The sequence below is a fragment of the Phalangium opilio genome, unplaced genomic scaffold, assembly GCF_054372755.1.
Source record: "Phalangium opilio isolate 3A_F unplaced genomic scaffold, DU_Popi_V2 ptg000015l_1, whole genome shotgun sequence".
NCBI lineage: Eukaryota > Metazoa > Arthropoda > Arachnida > Opiliones > Phalangiidae > Phalangium > Phalangium opilio.
In genome coordinates this window covers 1,022,439-1,033,686 of record NW_028324150.1, presented here as the reverse complement: position 1 = coordinate 1,033,686, position 11,248 = coordinate 1,022,439, and the positions used below count along the sequence as shown (strand labels likewise).

General features: G+C 46.8%; 1 non-coding gene across 1 annotated transcript; it reads right to left on the bottom strand.

The window, feature by feature from the left end:
- Nucleotides 1-349: 349 nt before the first annotated feature.
- Nucleotides 350-421, bottom strand: TRNAP-CGG (transfer RNA proline (anticodon CGG)). Its single transcript has one exon. It is a non-coding gene; the product is annotated as a tRNA-Pro (tRNA).
- Nucleotides 422-11,248: the final 10,827 nt, after the last annotated feature.

Here is an 11,248-nt window from a genome sequence, read left to right as displayed (position 1 = left end):
AATAGTCACTAAATTACTTCTGCAAAACTCGGGCCCGTCCGGGATTTAAACCCGGGAGCACTCACATCCTAAGCGAGTATCATACCCTAGACCAACGGCGAAGTATGACAGTGAAAAATGCTCAGCTTGTAGGCCTACAATTTAAATAATTGCATCTAAATGTCACTAAATTACATCTGCATAAACTCGGGTTCGTACGCGATTTGAACCTGGGACAATTCAAACCCTAAGCGAGTATCATACCAATATACCATCGGACCATGTGTGTAACTAAAACGTGCTCAACTCATAAGCCTACCTTGTTGTTAGTTGCATTTAAATGGTCACTAAATTACTTCTGCTAAAACTCGGATCCGTCCGGGATTTTAACCCGGGACCGCTCACACCCGAAGCGAGTATCATACCCCTAGACCAACGGACCATGTATGACCCTGAAACATGCTCATCTCGTAGGCCTACCTTGTTGTTTGTTGCCTTTTAAAAGTCACTAAATTTCTTCGGCAAAAACTTGGATCCGTCCGGGATTTGAACCCGGGACCACTCAAACTTTAAGCGAGTGTCATACCCCTATACAAACGAACCATGTCTGTAACTAAAACATGCTCAACTCGTAGGCCTACAATTTAACTAGTTGCATTTAAATTGTCACTAAATTACTTCTGTAAAACACGGTTCCGTCCGGGATTTGAACCCGGGACCACTCAAATCCTAAGCGAGTATCATACCCCTATACCAACGGACCATGTGTGTAACTAAAACATGCTCAACTCATAGGCCTACCCTGTAGTTAGTTGCATTTAAATAGTCACTAAATTACTTCGGCAAAAACTCGGGTCGGTCTAGGATTTGAACCCGGGATCACTCGCACCCTAAGCAAGGATCATACCCCTAGACCAACGGACCATGTTTGTAACTGAAACATACTCAACTCGTAGGATTACCCTGTAATTAGTTGCATTTAAATAGTCACCAAATTTCTTCTGCGAAACTCGGGTCCGGCCGGGATTTGAACCCAGAACAATTCACACCCGAAGCGAGTATCATACCCCTAGACCAACGGATCATGTTTGACCCTGAAACATGCTCATCTCGTAGGCCTACCTTGTTGTTAGTTGCGTTTTAAAAGTCACTAAATTACTTCGGCAAAAACTTGGATCCATCCGGGATTTGAACCCGGGACCACTCAAACTCCAAGCGAGTGTCATACCCCTATACCAACGAACCATGTCTGTAACTAAAACATGCTCAACTCGTAGGCCTACAATTTAACTAGTTGCATTTAAATAGTCACTAAATTACTTCTGCAAAACACGGTTCCGTCCGGGATTTGAACCCGGGACCACTCAAATCTTAAGCGAGTATCATACCCCTATACCAACGGAACATGTGTGTAACTAAAACATGCTCAACTCATAGGCCTACCCTGTAGTTAGTTGCATTTAAATAGTCACTAAATTACTTCTGCACAAACTCGGATTCGTACGTGATTTGAACCTGGGACCACTCACACCCTAAGCGAGAAACATACCCCTAGACCTACGGACCATGTATTGCACTGAAACATGCTCAAACTTGTAGGCCTACTGTATAACTAGTCGCATTTAAATAGTCGCTAAGTTTCTTCTGCAAAACTCGAGTCCGCCCGGGATTTGAACCCGGGACAATTCACACCCTAACCGAGTATCATACCCCTATACCAGCGGACCACTTGTGTGACTAAAACATGCTCAACTCATAGGCCTACCCTGTGCTTAGTTGAATTTAAATAGTCGCTAAATTACTTCGGCAAAACTCGGTTCCGTCCGGGATTTGAGCCCGGGACCACTCACACCCTAAGAGAGTATCATCCCTTAGACCAACGGACGAAGTATGGCAATGAAACATACTCAGCTCGTAGGCCTACAATTTAATTAGTTGCATTTAAATAGTCGCTAAATTTCTTCTGCAAAACTCGGGTCCGTCCGGAATTTGAACCCAGGACCACTCGCACCCTAAGCGAGTATCCTACCCCTATAGCAACGGACCATGTGTGTAACAAAAACATACTCAAATCATAGGCCTACCCTGTAGTTAGTTGCATTTAAATAGTCACTAAATTACTTCTGCAAAAACTCGGGTCGGTCTCGGATTTGAACCCGGGATCACTCGCACCCTAAGCAAGGATCATACCCCTAGACCAACGGACCATGTTTGTAACTAAAACATACTCAACTCGTAGGATTACCCTGTAATTAGTTGCATTTAAATAGTCACCAAATTACTTCTGTTAAACTCGGGTCCGTCCGGGATTTGAACCCGGGAGCACTCACATCCTTAGCGAGTATCATACCCTAGACCAACGGCGAAGTATGACAGTGAAACATGCTCAGCTCGTAGGCCTACAATTTAAATAATTGCATCTAAATGTCACTAAATTACATCTGCATAAACTCGGGTTCGTACGTGATTTGAACCTGGGACCACTCACACCCTAAGCGAGAAACTTACCCCTGGACCAACGGACCATGTATTACACAGAAACATGCTCTAACTCGTAGGCCTACTATATAATTAGTCGCATTTAAATAGTCGCTAAATTTCTTCTGCGAAACTCGGGTCCGGCCGGGATTTGAACCCGGGACAATTGACACCCGAAGCGAGTATCATACCCCTAGACCAACGGATCATGTTTGACCCTGAAACATGCTCATCTCGTAGGCCTACCTTGTTGTTAGTTGCGTTTTAAAAGTCACTAAATTACTTCGGCAAAAACTTGGATCCATCCGGGATTTGAACCCGGGACCACTCAAACTCCAAGCGAGTGTCATACCCCTATACCAACGAACCATGTCTGTAACTAAAACATGCTCAACTCGTAGGCCTACAATTTAACTAGTTGCATTTAAATAGTCACTAAATTACTTCTGCAAAACACGGTTCCGTCCGGGATTTGAACCCGGGACCACTCAAATCTTAAGCGAGTATCATACCCCTATACCAACGGAACATGTGTGTAACTAAAACATGCTCAACTCATAGGCCTACCCTGTAGTTAGTTGCATTTAAATAGTCACTAAATTACTTCTGCACAAACTCGGATTCGTACGTGATTTGAACCTGGGACCACTCACACCCTAAGCGAGAAACATACCCCTAGACCTACGGACCATGTATTGCACTGAAACATGCTCAAACTTGTAGGCCTACTGTATAACTAGTCGCATTTAAATAGTCGCTAAGTTTCTTCTGCAAAACTCGAGTCCGCCCGGGATTTGAACCCGGGACAATTCACACCCTAACCGAGTATCATACCCCTATACCAGCGGACCACTTGTGTGACTAAAACATGCTCAACTCATAGGCCTACCCTGTGCTTAGTTGAATTTAAATAGTCGCTAAATTACTTCGGCAAAACTCGGTTCCGTCCGGGATTTGAGCCCGGGACCACTCACACCCTAAGAGAGTATCATCCCTTAGACCAACGGACGAAGTATGGCAATGAAACATACTCAGCTCGTAGGCCTACAATTTAATTAGTTGCATTTAAATAGTCGCTAAATTTCTTCTGCAAAACTCGGGTCCGTCCGGAATTTGAACCCAGGACCACTCGCACCCTAAGCGAGTATCCTACCCCTATAGCAACGGACCATGTGTGTAACAAAAACATACTCAAATCATAGGCCTACCCTGTAGTTAGTTGCATTTAAATAGTCACTAAATTACTTCTGCAAAAACTCGGGTCGGTCTCGGATTTGAACCCGGGATCACTCGCACCCTAAGCAAGGATCATACCCCTAGACCAACGGACCATGTTTGTAACTAAAACATACTCAACTCGTAGGATTACCCTGTAATTAGTTGCATTTAAATAGTCACCAAATTACTTCTGTTAAACTCGGGTCCGTCCGGGATTTGAACCCGGGAGCACTCACATCCTTAGCGAGTATCATACCCTAGACCAACGGCGAAGTATGACAGTGAAACATGCTCAGCTCGTAGGCCTACAATTTAAATAATTGCATCTAAATGTCACTAAATTACATCTGCATAAACTCGGGTTCGTACGTGATTTGAACCTGGGACCACTCACACCCTAAGCGAGAAACTTACCCCTGGACCAACGGACCATGTATTACACAGAAACATGCTCTAACTCGTAGGCCTACTATATAATTAGTCGCATTTAAATAGTCGCTAAATTTCTTCTGCGAAACTCGGGTCCGGCCGGGATTTGAACCCGGGACAATTGACACCCGAAGCGAGTATCATACCCCTAGACCAACGGAACATGTTTGACCCTGAAACATGCTCATCTCGTAGGCCTACCTTGTTGTTAGTTGCGTTTTAAAAGTCACTAAATTACTTCGGCAAAAACTTGGATCCGTCCGGGATTTGAACCCGGGACCACTCAAACTCTAAGCGAGTGTCATACCCCTATACCAACGAACCATGTCTGTAACTAAAACATGCTCAACTCGTAGGCCTACAATTTAACTAGTTGCATTTAAATAGTCACTAAATTACTTCTGCAAAACACGGTTCCGTCCGGGATTTGAACCCGGGACCACTCGCACCCTAAGCGAATATCATACCCCTATACCAACAGACCATGCGTGTAATTAAAACAAGCTGAACTCATAGGTCTACCCTGTAGTTAGTTGCATTTAAATGGTCACTAAACTACTTCTGCTAAAACTCAAATCCGTCCGGGATTTTAACCCGGGACCGCTCACACCCGAAGCGAGTATCATACCTTTAGACCAACGGACCAGGGACCCTATTCTGTAATTTTCTCGATCCTTCCCGTAAACATTACGGTTCCCGTTAAGTTTACAGTTTTCTGTTTTTGGCATAACGGCCAAATGAAAATTCGAGAAAAATGCTATTCTATAACTTTTCCGTTAAGTAAAAACATTTTTCCCGTTAATTTTTAAATTCCCGTTGAAATTTCATCATACCGTTTTCGTTAGGCTTAAGTTGAACTATTGACAGATTGTTGGCTTGGTATTTCTTCACTATTTAAATTGTCAACTTAATTAAATTAACTTTTATTTATCACGAAAAACGCCGCAACGCGTTGACACGCAAAGCATTGCCTTCTTTCTTGCACAGCAACAAGAAGAATTTCCATTTGTATTAATCGGTAGGCCCATTTAAATATCACTCTCGAAACGTAATTGAAATTAGTGCCAAAAACAAACACATATGTAAACAATTAAGTTTATACCACTATAATAGTGTTTTTGAAATAGGCTTAGCAATGCTTTTTTAAAACGTAAAATCCCTAACGGAGGCTTTCGAGCTCACGAAAAGTTAACGTTTACCGTTACCGTTAAGTTTTCGTCCAGAAAGTTACAGAACAGACTTTTTCACCAAACGGTTTTTGCCGACCGTAATCTTTACGGTTCACGAAAACTTTACGGCCAAAAACGCTTACAGAATAGGGTCCCAGGTATGACCCTGAATCATGCTTATCTCGTAGGCCTACCTTATGGTTAGTTGCGTTTTAATAGTCACTAAATTACTTCGGCAAAAACTCGGATCCGTCCGGGATTTGAACCCGGGACCACTCAAATCCTAAGCGAGTGTCATAGCCCTATACCAACGGACCATGTGTGCAACTAAAACATGCTCAACTCATAGGCCTACCCTGGAGTTAGTTGCATTTAAATAGTCACTAAATTACTTGTGGGTGCTTGTAGGTACTTGTGGGTGCTTGTAGGTACTTGTGGGTACTTGAAGGTACTTGTGGGTACTTGCCCCGGGTACTTGTGGGTGTTTGAAGGTACTTGTGGGTGTTTGTAGGTACTTGTATGTACTTGTGGGTGATTGTAGGTACTTGTGGGTGCTTGTAGGTTCTTGTGGGTTCTTGTAGGTACTTGTCGGTACTTGTATGTACTTGTGGGTACTTGTAGATACTTGTGGGTGCTTTTAGGTACTTGTGGGTGCTTGTAGGTTCTTGTGGGTGCTTGTAGGTACTTGTGGGTACTTGTAGGTACTTGTGGTTGCTTGTAGGTACTTGTCGGTACTTGTGGGTGCTTGTAGGTACTTGTGGGTACTTGTGGGAGCTTGTATGTACTTGTGGGTGCTTGTAGGTACTTGTGGGTGCTTGTAGGTGCTTGTGGATACTTGTGGGTGCTTGTGGATACATGCAGGTGCTTGTGATTACTTGTAGGTGCTTGTGGATACTTGTAGGTACTTGTGGGTGCTTGTAGGTACTTGTGGGTGCTTGTAGGTACTTGTGGGTGCTTGTAGGTACTTGTAGGTGCCTGTAGGTACTTGTAGGTACTTGTGGGTGCTTGTAGGTACTTGTGGGTGCTTGTAGGTACTTGTGGGTGCTTGTAGGTACTTGTGGGTGCTTGAAGGTACTTGTGGGTGCTTTAAGGTACTTGTAGGAGCTATTAGGTACTTGTGGGTGCTTGTAGGTACTTGTGGGTGCTTGTAGGTACTTGTGGGTGCTTGTAGGTACTTGTGGGTGCTTGTAGGTACTTTTGTGTGCTAGAAGGTACTTGTGGGTACTTGCCCCGGGTACTTGTGGGTGTTTGTAGGTATTTGTGGGTGTTTGTAGGTACTTGTGGGTACTTGTAGATACCTGTGGGAACTTGTCACGGTTGCCTCTGGGTGCTTGCTCCGGGTGCTTGTAAGTACTTGCCCCGGGTGCTCCAGGGTGCTTGTAGGTTCTTTCCCAGGTGCTTGTAGGTTCTTTCCCGGGTGATTGTGGGTACTTGCTCCGGATGCTTTTAGGTACTTGCTCCAGGTTCTTGTAGGTACTTGCCCCGGGTGCTTGTAGGTACTTGTGGGTGCTTGTAGGTTTTTGTGGGTACTTGTGGGTGCTTGTAGGTACTTGTGGGTACTCGTTGGTGTTTTTTGGTACTTGCGGTTGCTTGTAGGTACTTGTGGGTACTTGCCACGGGTGCCTCTGGGTGCTTGCCCCGGGTGCTTGTAGGTACTTGCCCCGGGTGCCTCTGGGTGCTTGTAGGTACTTGCCCCGGGTGCTCCTGGATGCTTGCCCCGGGTGCATGTAGGTACTTGCCCCGGGTGCTCCTGGGTGCTTGTAGGTACTTGCACCGGGTGCTTGTAGCTACTTGCTCCGGGTGATTGCGGGTACTTGCTCCGGGTGCTTGTAGGTACTTGCTCCAGGTGTTTGTAGGTACTTGCCCCGGGTACTTGTAGGTACTTGTGGGTGCTTGTAGGTACTTGTGGGTGCTTGAAGGTACTTGTGGGTACTTGCTCCGGGTACTTGTGGGTGTTTGTAGGTACTTGTGGGTGTTTGTAGGTACTTGTGTGTTTTTGTAGGTACTTGTGGGTACTTGTTGGTGTTTGTAGGTACTTGCGGTTGCTTGTAAGTACTTGTGGGTACTTGCCACGGGAGCCTCTGGGTGCTTGCCCCGGGTGCTTGTAGGTACTTGCCCCGGGTGCTCCGGGCGCTTGTAGGTACTTGCTCCAGGTGTTTGTAGGTACTTGCCCCGGGGTACTTGTAGGTACTTGTGGGTGCTTGTATATACTTGAGGGTGCTTGTAGGTACTTGTGGGTGCTTGTAGGTACTTGTGGGTGCTTGAAGGTACTTGTGGGTGCTTTAAGGTACTTGTAGGAGCTATTAGGTACTTGTGGGTGCTTGTAGGTACTTGTGGGTGCTTGTAGGTACTTGTGGGTGCTTGTAGGTACTTGTGTGTGCTAGAAGGTACTTGTGGGTACTTGCCCCGGGTACTTGTGGGTGTTTGTAGGTATTTGTGGGTGTTTGTAGGTACTTGTGGGTACTTGTAGATACCTGTGGGAACTTGTCACGGTTGCCTCTGGGTGCTTAATCCGGGTGCTTGTAAGTACTTGCCCCGGGTGCTCCAGGGTGCTTGTAGGTTCTTTCCCAGGTGCTTGTAGGTTCTTTCCCGGGTGATTGTGGGTACTTGCTCCGGATGCTTTTAGGTACTTGCTCCAGGTTCTTGTAGGTACTTGCCCCGGGTGCTTGTAGGTACTTGTGGGTGCTTGTGGGTGCTTGTAGGTTTTTGTGGGTACTTGTGGGTGCTTGTAGGTACTTGTGGGTACTCGTTGGTGTTTTTTGGTACTTGCGGTTGCTTGTAGGTACTTGTGGGTACTTGCCACGGGTGCCTCTGGGTGCTTGCCCCGGGTGCTTGTAGGTACTTGCCCCGGGTGCCTCTGGGTGCTTGTAGGTACTTGCCTCGGGTGCTCCTGGATGCTTGCCCCGGGTGCATGTAGGTACTTGCCCCGGGTGCTCCTGGGTGCTTGTAGGTACTTGCACCGGGTGCTTGTAGCTACTTGCTCCGGGTGATTGCGGGTACTTGCTCCGGGTGCTTGTAGGTACTTGCTCCAGGTGTTTGTAGGTACTTGCCCCGGGTACTTGTAGGTACTTGTGGGTGCTTGTAGGTACTTGTGGGTGCTTGTGGGTGCTTGAAGGTACTTGTGGGTACTTGCTCCGGGTACTTGTGGGTGTTTGTAGGTACTTGTGGGTGTTTGTAGGTACTTGTGTGTTTTTGTAGGTACTTGTGGGTACTTGTTGGTGTTTGTAGGTACTTGCGGTTGCTTGTAAGTACTTGTGGGTACTTGCCACGGGAGCCTCTGGGTGCTTGCCCCGGGTGCTTGTAGGTACTTGCCCCGGGTGCTCCGGGCGCTTGTAGGTACTTGCTCCAGGTGTTTGTAGGTACTTGCCCCGGGGTACTTGTAGGTACTTGTGGGTGCTTGTATATACTTGAGGGTGCTTGTAGGTACTTGTGGGTGCTTGAAGGTACTCTTGGGTACTTCCGCGGGTACTTGTGGGTGTTTGTAGGTACTTGTGGGTGTTTGTAGGTACTTGTGGGTACTTGTATGTACTTGTGGGTGCTTGTAGGTACTTGTCGGTACTTGTGGGTACTTGTAGATACTTGTGGGTGCTGTAGGTACTTGTGGGTGCTTTTAGGTACTTGTGGGTGCTAGTAGGTTCTTGTGGGTGCTTGTAGGTACTTGTCGGTACTTGTGGATACTTGTAGGTACTTTTGGGTACTTGTGGGAGCTTGTATGTACTTGTGGGTGCTTGTAGGTACTTGTGGGTGCTTGTAGGTACTTGTGGGTACTTGTAGGTGCTTGTGGATACTTGTGGGTGCTTGACGATGCTTGTAGGTGCTTGTGGATACATGCAGGTGCTTGTGATTACTTGTAGGTGCTTGTAGGTACTTGTGGGTGCCTGTAGGTACTTGTGGGTGCCTGTAGGTACTTGTGTTAGCTTGTAGGTACTTGTGGGTGCTTGTAGGTACTTGTGGGTGCTTATAGGTACTTGTCAGTACTTGTAGGTACTTGTCAGTATTTGCGGGTGCTTCTAGGTACTTGTGGGTATTTGTGGGTGCTTGTAGGTACTTGTGGGTGCTTGTAGGTACTTGTGGGTATTTGTGGATGCTTGAAGGTACTTGTGGGTGCTTATAGGTACTTGTCGGTGTTGTAAGTACTTGTCGGTACTTGTGGGTGCTTATAGGTACTTGTCGGTGTTGTAAGTACTTGTCGGTACTTGTGGGTGCTTGTAGGTACTTTTGGGTGCTTTTAGGTACTTGTGGGAGCTTGTAGGTACTTGTGGGTGCTTGTAGGTACTTGTGGGTACTTGTAGTACTTATGGGTACTTGTAGGTACTTGTGAGTACTTGTAGGTACTTGTGGGTGCTTGTAGGTACTTGTCGGTGCTTGTAGGTACTTGTCGGTACTTGTGGGTGCTTGTAGGTACTTATGGGTACTTGTGGGAGCTTGTAGGTACTTGTCGGTACTTGTAGGTACTTGTCAGTACTTGTGGGTGCTTGTAGGTACTCGTGGGTACCTGTGGGTGCTTTTAGGTACTTGTGGGTGTTGGTAGGTACTTGTGGGTACTTGTAGGTACTTGTGGGTGCTTGTAGGTACTTGTGGGTGCTTGTAGTTACTTGTCGGTACTTGTAGGTACTTGTCGGTACTTGTAGGTACTTGTCGGTACTTGTAGGTACTTGTCGGTACTTGTGGGTGCTTGTAGGTACTTGTGGGTACTTGTGGGAGCTTGTAGTTACTTGTCGGTACTTGTGGGTGCTTGTAGGTACTTGTCGGTACTTGTGTGTGCTTTTAGGTACTTGTGGGTGTTTGTAGGTACTTGTAGGTACTTGTGGGTGCTTGTAGGTACTTGTGGGTGCTTGTAGGTACTTGTAGGTACTTGTGGGTGCTTGTAGGTACTTGTGGGTGCTTGTAGGTACTTGTCGGTACTTGTAGGTACTTGAAGGTACTTGTGGGTACTTGCCCCGGGTACTTGTGGGTGTTTGTAGGTACTTGTGGGTACTTGTTGGTGTTTGTAGGTACTTGCGGTTGCTTGTAAGTACTTGTGGGTACTTGCCACGGGAGCCTCTGGGTGCTTGCCCCGGGTGCCTGTAGGTACTTGCCCCGGGTGCTCCTGGGTGCTTGTAGGTACTTGCCCCGGGTGCTTGTAAGTACTTGCTCCAGGCGCTTGTAGGTACTTGCTCCAGGAGTTTGTAGGTACTTGCCCCGGGGTACTTGAAGGTACTTGTGGGTACTTGCCCCGGGTACTTGTGGGTGTTTGTAGGTACTTGTGGGTGTTTGTAGGTACTTGTGGGTGCTTGTAGGTACTTGTGGGTACTTGAAGGTACTTGTGGGTGCTTGTGGGTGCTTGAAGGTACTTGTGGGTACTTGCTCCGGGTACTTGTGGGTGTTTGTAGGTACTTGTGGGTGTTTGTAGGTACTTGTGTGTTTTTGTAGGTACTTGTGGGTACTTGTTGGTGTTTGTAGGTACTTGCGGTTGCTTGTAAGTACTTGTGGGTACTTGCCACGGGAGCCTCTGGGTGCTTGCCCCGGGTGCTTGTAGGTACTTGCCCCGGGTGCTCCGGGCGCTTGTAGGTACTTGCTCCAGGTGTTTGTAGGTACTTGCCCCGGGGTACTTGTAGGTACTTGTGGGTGCTTGTATATACTTGAGGGTGCTTGTAGGTACTTGTGGGTGCTTGAAGGTACTCTTGGGTACTTCCGCGGGTACTTGTGGGTGTTTGTAGGTACTTGTGGGTGTTTGTAGGTACTTGTGGGTACTTGTATGTACTTGTGGGTGCTTGTAGGTACTTGTCGGTACTTGTGGGTACTTGTAGATACTTGTGGGTGCTGTAGGTACTTGTGGGTGCTTTTAGGTACTTGTGGGTGCTAGTAGGTTCTTGTGGGTGCTTGTAGGTACTTGTCGGTACTTGTGGATACTTGTAGGTACTTTTGGGTACTTGTGGGAGCTTGTATGTACTTGTGGGTGCTTGTAGGTACTTGTGGGTGCTTGTAGGTACTTG